The sequence below is a fragment of the Rhipicephalus microplus genome, chromosome 1 (genome assembly GCF_043290135.1).
Source record: "Rhipicephalus microplus isolate Deutch F79 chromosome 1, USDA_Rmic, whole genome shotgun sequence".
NCBI lineage: Eukaryota > Metazoa > Arthropoda > Arachnida > Ixodida > Ixodidae > Rhipicephalus > Rhipicephalus microplus.
The window spans coordinates 130,628,805-130,637,449 of NC_134700.1; positions in this window are offsets into that span (position 1 = coordinate 130,628,805).

The following is an 8,645-nucleotide window of genomic DNA, read 5'->3' on the forward strand; positions in this document are numbered from 1 at the left end:
GATTGATTTTTTGGGTTTAACGTCCCAAAATCATGAGTAGTAGTAGTAGGAATCAATAATTCAATAATTTATTCATTTAACGTGCCCAGGAGCAACCACAAGATCCTTGTGCATGCGCACGCAAAAATAAACTAATAAACAATACAATATCCACAGTCATAAAAAAAACTGAAATAAGAAGCACAAAAACGCACAGACCTAAAGAAATCAACGCGAAAGAAGAAGAATAAAAAGGCAACATAGCAATTATGTAAATTAAAAAATGACATCTGTCTGTGGTATCGACGATACTAACACCAAGCTATTGAAGACACAGTATCTATTTCAAGTGTTTTTTATACCATAACTTCGAGCTGTCCTTATCATCTGGAGTATTGCCCATTCACTGAATAATTGCGAAAGTCATCCCCATTTTCAAAACCGGAAACAAGCGTCGGCCTGAAACATGGCGTCTAATATTGCTAACATTGGTATGATGTAGCTACTTGAACCCATAACTGCCTCCCACATTTACACTCACCTCAATAAGACAAAAAAAAACTTTTTTTTGAAACACGGCTTCAGAAAGTTTTTTTTTTTCCTCTGCGAAACACACTTACTCGAATTCACTACTGATCTGCACTCCAACATGAACAGTCAACAAAAAGATGCCATTTTTCTAGACTTATCTAAAGCTTTCAATCGCATCACACATTGCCGTGTTATTTCTAAATTATCTAATTTAGGTATCAACGCATGGACCCTTGCCTGGCTTAGAAACTTTTTTGTCGCTTCGTCTGCCGTTCCATACCACGGAAGCATATTCAAGTTGAGGAAGACATATTGAGGTGTACAATTTCTGAGAAGCTGTCGGAAAACTGAAAGCTTGAAATATTCTGCAAACACAGCCAAGGGAACGAAGGCTTCACGTGGCAGTACGTTTAGTGTGATCAGAAAAATTGAGCATTCTATCGAAAAGAACACCAAGCTCTCTGAACCCGTAAACTTGCATAACGACACGGTATTGACACAGTGTGAAAATGAAACCGATGGATGTTTTGCGAAATATACTCATGAACTTGGTATTTGAGGTATTCAGGGAAAAGTTATTGTTGACCCATCATTCACAGAAAGAACACAAATCTGGCTTCACCAAGTGACAGTCGTTAACTGATTAAATTTTCCCAACTATCTTGATGTCATCGGCATAGAAGAGAAACGAGCAATAACGAATTGCGAAGGAAACGTCGTTAACGTAAATTAAAGATAAGTGCGGGCCGAATACGGACCCTTGAGGAAACCCACTTATAAATACAAGGAAGACCTTTGGCCATTTACGGCATTATAACATGATCTATTAAGCAGATAGCTGTGCAAGAGACAATTAACAGACGAGTCATCATCAAAATTTGCAGGTTTAACCAAAAACACTGAGTGGCTGAGTATACATCAAAGGCCTCACTTAGGTTACAGTAGACTACGTCAACCTGTCCTCTCTAAAAAATAGGTGGCGTTGTTTGAGTCATAAAACAAACAAGATTGGTGGCATTTCAGCAGCCAGGAAGAAGCCCGTGTTGGTTAGGAATCAATGAATTTTTCACGCTAACGTAAAATATGCCGTGAAGAGCCAGCTCAAAGATCTTCGATGTGGCGCACACTAGAGCAGTCGGGCGATAATTAAAAACATCAGTTTTGTAGCCTGGCTTAAATACTAGAAAACACGCGCAGTTTTCCACGTGGTTGGAAATGTCGAAGCACTTAAACATTTATAAAACATTGCAGTCAGTATACTGGGGTGAATATATTACCATAAGCCTTCAGTATTGCGGAAGGGTTGCCATCTGAGTGACCCAATTAGGACGGTTTTAAGCGCCTAATGCATGAGCAGATCAGCTTTTCATCCATTGATTGATTGATTGATATGTGGGGTTTAACGTCCCAAAACCACGATATGATTATGAGAGACGCCGTAGTGGAGGGCTCCGGAAATTTTGACCACCTGGGGTTCTTTAACGTGCACCCAAATCTGAGCACACGGGCCTACAACATTTCCGCCTCCATCGGAAATGCAGCCGCCGCAGCCGGGATTCGAACCCGCGCCCTGCGGGTCAGCAGCCGAGTACCTTAGCCACTAGACCACCGCGGCGGGGCAGCTTTTCATCCAGCGACGGACTACTAGATCTGATAATTGCGTTTTGCGGTTGTCCCATTAGAGACCTAGAATCTGATGACTTATAAACGGATTGAATATGCGTGGCGAAACAGTCAGAAATGGCAATGTTTTGGCAAAGTCACGTCGACATCGGCCGAGTCCAGTAGCCAAAAGGACTCTCCACTTTTGCTTGACCATTTGCGTGCATACTTACAAAACTCAGCTGGCCTGAAAATAGAAATATAATAATAATAATAATAATAATAATAATAATAATAATAATAATAATAATAATAATAATAATAATAATAATAATAATAATAATATTAATAATAATTTATTTGCATCAACGATACAGGAAGCTGCGAAAAAAAAGTAGGTTGAAGCACAAGCAGCTTGACAGAAAGCCAACAGCACTCATGTCCAGCAAAAAGAAAAAAAGAAAACCATGCAGTATACACATCCTACCTTGGGTGTGTTTTCTTTTTCTTTTTTTTTCTGGTGGGTGGTTTCTATATTCAATAAAAAAAGTCTCGCTGAAATAAATAATCGATTCTTGGCCGATCCTCTGAGTGGGTACGAGCCATGGCTGTGGAACCAACATCATCATCATCATCATCATACACATCCCCAATACAACCTCTCAAACAAAAACATCAATACAGTTGCGTACACTGTAAACGGTCACATAAGGAACAAAAAATGAAGGAAGCAAGACATTGCTTTTGTTTTCTATGTGAGCATCAATTGATAAAACGTTCGCGCTGCGTTCGTGCAAAAGTTGCTTGTATTTCAATGCCTAATTTATGGAATGAGTTGATAATGGTAGCTAGTATGCATCATAATCTCTGCATAGAACAATTTGGTCGCGCAGTGACAACCTTCCACTAATCGTGTGGCGTGTGCCATATGAATGCGTGTTTTCAGTAATAGATTAGATAGCTCATAGTAAATCTTCGTTTACTTTTATCTCTTGTTTGAAAGCTACCATTTGTTGTAATGGTTAAGCACACGGACGTAAACACTTCACAGCTATCCCTAGCTATTGCACAAACCAGTCGTAGTAAGAGTCTTGATGTCGCATTGTAATCCGTGAGATCGTTAAAAGAGAAGATAGATGGCCTTCTTGCCACGCTGCTGTGACAAATACGTTTATATCCGCTAATGCTTGATGGCTTCGAGACATTTTCGTGGAGGTCGATTCGGGAGGCAACGAACTTCGACCATGAGGTATTTAGATGATTACTTGCAAAAATTTGTTGAGAACCTCATTGATATTTGCAGATCACGGGATTATCAGAGGCGCTAAATGGAGTTGCAGCTCGTCGGTGGTGGAACCTAGCAGCGCACAGCTCAACCAGCCAAAGATAAAACAGCTTTAGTATCCCAGTCTATACTGTGGTACTTGAAAGTACATATACTAAAATTGGAACGATGCAGACTTGTACATATTGACGCATAAATGAGAACACATATAATATATATGTGTATGTGTATTGATGATTATGTAAGTGAATTTATTTAGGGATTGATTTCTTGGGTTAGTATAGGAGAGGACGAGAGAAGTGAGAAAAATAAAAAAAGGAGGACAAAGAGTGAAGAGAAGAAATCAGAAGGCCCAAGCCAGTTGATGCCAGCCTATACGGTCTAGACAAGAAAGTGGAGCCAAGCAAAAGGAAGGAAAAGGCAAAAGGGATGGAGGACTCAGCATAGAAGATGAAAACTTCAAACCAAAATCAGGAAAAAAAAGCTAAAAATTGTATTTTAAATCAAGGCCGAGTGCGAATATTGATTTGTGTATTAGGTCATATAGCTTTGTACAGCATACCACTGAGGTCCTCGTTCGTTGCCTTGGAGGTGGTTGGCAAAGGTGGTGGTGCTCTCTACGTCACGTCTCCTTGTTTTTCTCTCTCTCCTTGATTGCGATAGCAAATATATGGACATTCTCGAGTGGACTTTGCCACCGGTGTCGGCGTCGCCGTCACTCACCGTATATGTATACGTATCTATATAAAAACGTGAGAAAGAAAAAAAGCCACGCAAACGCTATGGTGCGTGGAATCGAATGTGGGACCTCTGCGTCGTAAAAACGAGGCATTCACCACTGATCCACCCCGGAGCACGGAAAGGTATTTAAATGGCAAGGTATTTATATCTAGCCCTTACCGCTGCTCACGAGCATCTCAGGGGGCATTGTGTTTTCAGAATTACCAGCAAGATGGCGCAATGAGCACGCTCCACCACATCGCGTGGCGGCGCCCGCTGTAATCTCCTACACCTATTTTGCCCGGCTTAGAGAAGGGAAGCGACGCTCCCTCGCACGCCCGTATCTCGTGGTGTCGAAGAGGGAAGGATCTTATGTCTTGGCGGCCGTCGGGCTTTACCTGGAACGATGCTGCTGTAGTTACTGGGCGCACAAGTGTCACTTCAATTATTGCAGCCTCCGTTTGCGAAAAGCGGGCGCTTTTCTGAAAAAGCGAAGTAACAAACGCGACGCTTATTCGCGTGCATCCGCACCTGTGAGTACGTTTCGTGCGTCGTTTGTGCGTGGGACACGTGGGGCATGTTTAGATCTGCTTTCCGCTATGCGCGTGACCATTCAATTTGTTGCTGTCGCGTTCATTGCTTCGCCTTTGCGGCAAAATGGCCTATTGGCACTTGTCCTATTCATTTTTTAAGTGCTTTATAAGCGACCCTGAATCCACCGTCCGCGGTGCGCCTCTTCCTCTTCCCTAGCAACGGCGCAAGGAGCGGAGAGGAGCGTCCGTAGCAACGGCGCAGCGACGTCACACACCACGTGATTGCGCGCGCTCCGCCCTCCGCTCCGTGGCTGCACGCGCCCGCGCAGCCACGATTTGCTCGAGATCGGCAAGTCGTCATAGGTATGGATCCATCACAGGCACCAACCTCGGCTGCGATACCTCCAACAACGAGTACAACGCAATAGAATGCGAGCATTGCACGCGTCGTTGAAGATGTCGGGCTGGTTGAAGACAAGGCAGCGCGGCGAAGTGCCCTTGATGCCGAGCGCAAGCGGGCGAAGCGGGCCGCGGACATAAACATTATAGTGCGAATTTACTCTCAGATATATGCCTAAACTCACCAAGATTTCCCGAGATGGTCTAATGGTTCCTGGGAATTGCAATGTGATCCCACGGGGGAGTTTACGTCAACTCACTGGCGAATGCCAACGGATTTTAACTTTACTCGCCCTCGTAGCATCACCCCACGCGTGCATTCGCACTTAACCATGTTCACCTTCGGGAAAATGGTTGGGAGTTTTTTTTAAATTTGGTAGCCTGCAGTACTTCAGTGCAGTTGGCACAGCATTGTTTCTAGTTTTAGTTTTCTTATTTTAAGATTAAATTTTGCCACACAAACCTGTCATTCAGTCAGTCACTCATTACTGCTGTTCTGGTGTACGTAGGAAAGGGAGCATCACTATCATCAAAATTCTCAAGTCATTAGTTTGGTAGTTTCAGATGCCACTGCACAACAAAATTGGGGACCTTTAAGCTTCGCCTTAAGGGTTGAATGTAATAATAAAATTCGATCCCCAATGCGTACTTCAAATACTCAGTGCATGAAATCTTTTCGAACTTGCTATGTACCCAGTATGTGGCCTTAAATAACAGGCGCAGTAACGTGCGCGTTTTTTGTGGTGGGTGACCAGCTTTAAACCACGAAGTTCTATTGATAGTCACATGTTCTCACGCCCTACCGGAATGTACGCTTGTACCACGTATTAATTACTGCCATATTTCATGTTGTAATGTGAAGCAATAACAGGCCGCCTGTGTTTTTAAAGCATGCGTGTTACTTTCACTGCATCTCCAAGCAGAGGAAGTTATGTTCACTGTATATACAAGCAGCTGCGTAGCTGTGTTGTAGAACGACCGCTTGCCACACAGATGATTGCAGTGTGATCAGCACTCAGACACGGAATTTTTTATTGTTTATTTTATTTGCATCTTTCTAGAGTTTCCGGTCACGCAGAAGATAATGATTTTTCGCTCACATGCAACAACGCCGACGCCGATGGTGCAATTTCTGAGAAAAGAGCGCTTTAACGCTATCGCGTTAATAACAGGGCTCTCCTAAATTATGGTTCATTCTCTTCCTTCATATATGCTAGGAGAAAGTGTAGAAACGCTTATGTTGCCTCAGGTACATATAAATAAAAAAAAATCAATCTGCAAGCTGATGCGCTCACGTAATTTTTTTTTCAAAAAATAAAGGTTTCTGAGGGCCAGGTTCAACAGAAAGGTAGCTTTGCGCGGATATATTGCTAATCAAAACCCTGATATTCTAATAATTAACTAGCATTACCACATTATGTGCGTGTGCATATCGGCCACACCAATAATGGAAGGTCAAGTGCTTCTGCCATTCCACTGAGAGGTGATTGACCTGACAGTTGCCTCCACCTGCCTTCTTCGGCTTGCGCCCAAGACCAATTCTCGTTGCCACAGCTTTAGCTCGTCAAATTCTAGAGATCGCACCCTGTGCGCCACATGTTCGTGAGACGTATTCGCGCTCACGCGAAATAAGTAAAAGTACGAACGCGCGCTGTGCCGCTTTGAATGTCGCGAAGACCACACGCTATTTCAAAATTTTCGCAATGTAGGCAGCGGTACAATATATTAAATGCGGAACACTGCAGTGCAAGCAATGCGAGCACTGAACTGCAAGTCCTTTCGGCGTTTATCTATAGTATCTATCTAACTAGCCGCCTACGTCTGGGTGCTATCGTGATCATACCCTTATCATAGGGTAAACCGAAATTAGTATGTGAGGGTAAGGGGGTTCGACAAATATGTCTACTACGCCATGACATGAATAATGCCACAATCCCGTCACGTACGTCACCATACCTTTTCCGCTAGACACTGGCGCATATCCGCGGGTAAGTTTCAGCCACTGGTATGCGGGCACATGCCATAGGTAATTGACACTTCATATATGCCCAGGAACGGCGAGAACACACACGGGTAATTTTAATGCATGACCGTTAAGAAAAAGCTGTCATCAGCGGCATTGAACAGATGAATGTAAAGAAAAAAATGCCAGGGTCTCAGCAGGAATCGAACCCCTGCATTTGGCATGGCGATGAAGTATTCCACCACAGAACCACGCCACGTCTCGCAACCCAAGCAGAATGTAACATTCCTAAGAGGTCAATAATTGTTGTAGTGTTGGCTATCCAATTTTATGAACAGTACATACGTACTCTTTTGATACAGCCGTTACGTCGGGTTAATGACAGTTGTGGCGAAGCGCCATCCACTGAAGCTCATTTATCTACAACAGTGTCCACGGCCGCCCCGCCGCGGTGGTCTAGTGGCTAAGGTACTCGGCTGCTGACCCGCAGGTCGCGGGTTCGTATCCCGGCTGCAGCGGCTGCATTTCCGATGGAGGCGGGAATTTTGTAGGCACGTGTGCTCAGATTTGGGTGCACACTAAAGAACCCAGGTGGTCGAAATTTCTGGAGCCCTTGACTACGGCGTCTCTGATGATCATATGGTGGTTTTGGGACGTTAAACCCCACATATCAATCAATCAGTGTCCACGGCCACCGTCCTCGCTGCCACAAGGCGAACTTAAAACTTCTGGTGTTGCTAATACCCATGTTGCTATTGGCATCGTTACGCAACAGTAATGGCTCCTTACATTACGTGTGTGCGCAAAACATTTGTACGTATCTTTTTGGTAACGTTTCGTTCCACTTAACCTCCGCATGCTTCGCATAACATCGATCCCCAAGGTACGTGGGATCTGCAGATTTTTCGTGTGTGTGCGTGCCTGTGTTGATATTTACGCTTTGTGCTTCAATGATCGCAATGTGCGTGTGGGCGTATGAGTGTATGTGTGTGTGCGCGCGTCTGCGGGCATACACACACACACACACACACACACACACACACACACATATATATATATATATATATATATATATATATATATATATATATATATATATATATATATATATATATATATATATATATATATATATATATATATGTGTGTGTGTGTGTGTGTGTGTGTGACGTATCAAGTGACGGTTAGTAGAGGCAGAGAAGGAAGAAGTGACAGTAGAATAAACATGGAGTATGAGCCAGGCCACGTCTCCCATTCATCATAGCGTCACACGAGATGATGGGATGAAGACCTGCCTGCCCCTTCATCAGTCACTCATCATCAACGCAGTTCCCCACAAGACGCCCTGACCATACATCCACTACCGATTCATCTTCAACCAGGACACAACGACCAGCACCATGACAGATTCATCGGCCGAACTTGAGATCCCCAAGTACACCGGAGCAGCGGACGATGGACCCGTGCAGGACTGGTTCTACCTGTACGAGCTCCACGCTACCGCTGCATCATGGTCGGAACGGGAGATGATCATCAACTTTACCGACTACATCTCCGGCGAGGCTTTCAAATTCTACCTCACACACATATTCGAAAACGACGAATCATGGCAAAAGATTACCCGCTTCAAAGA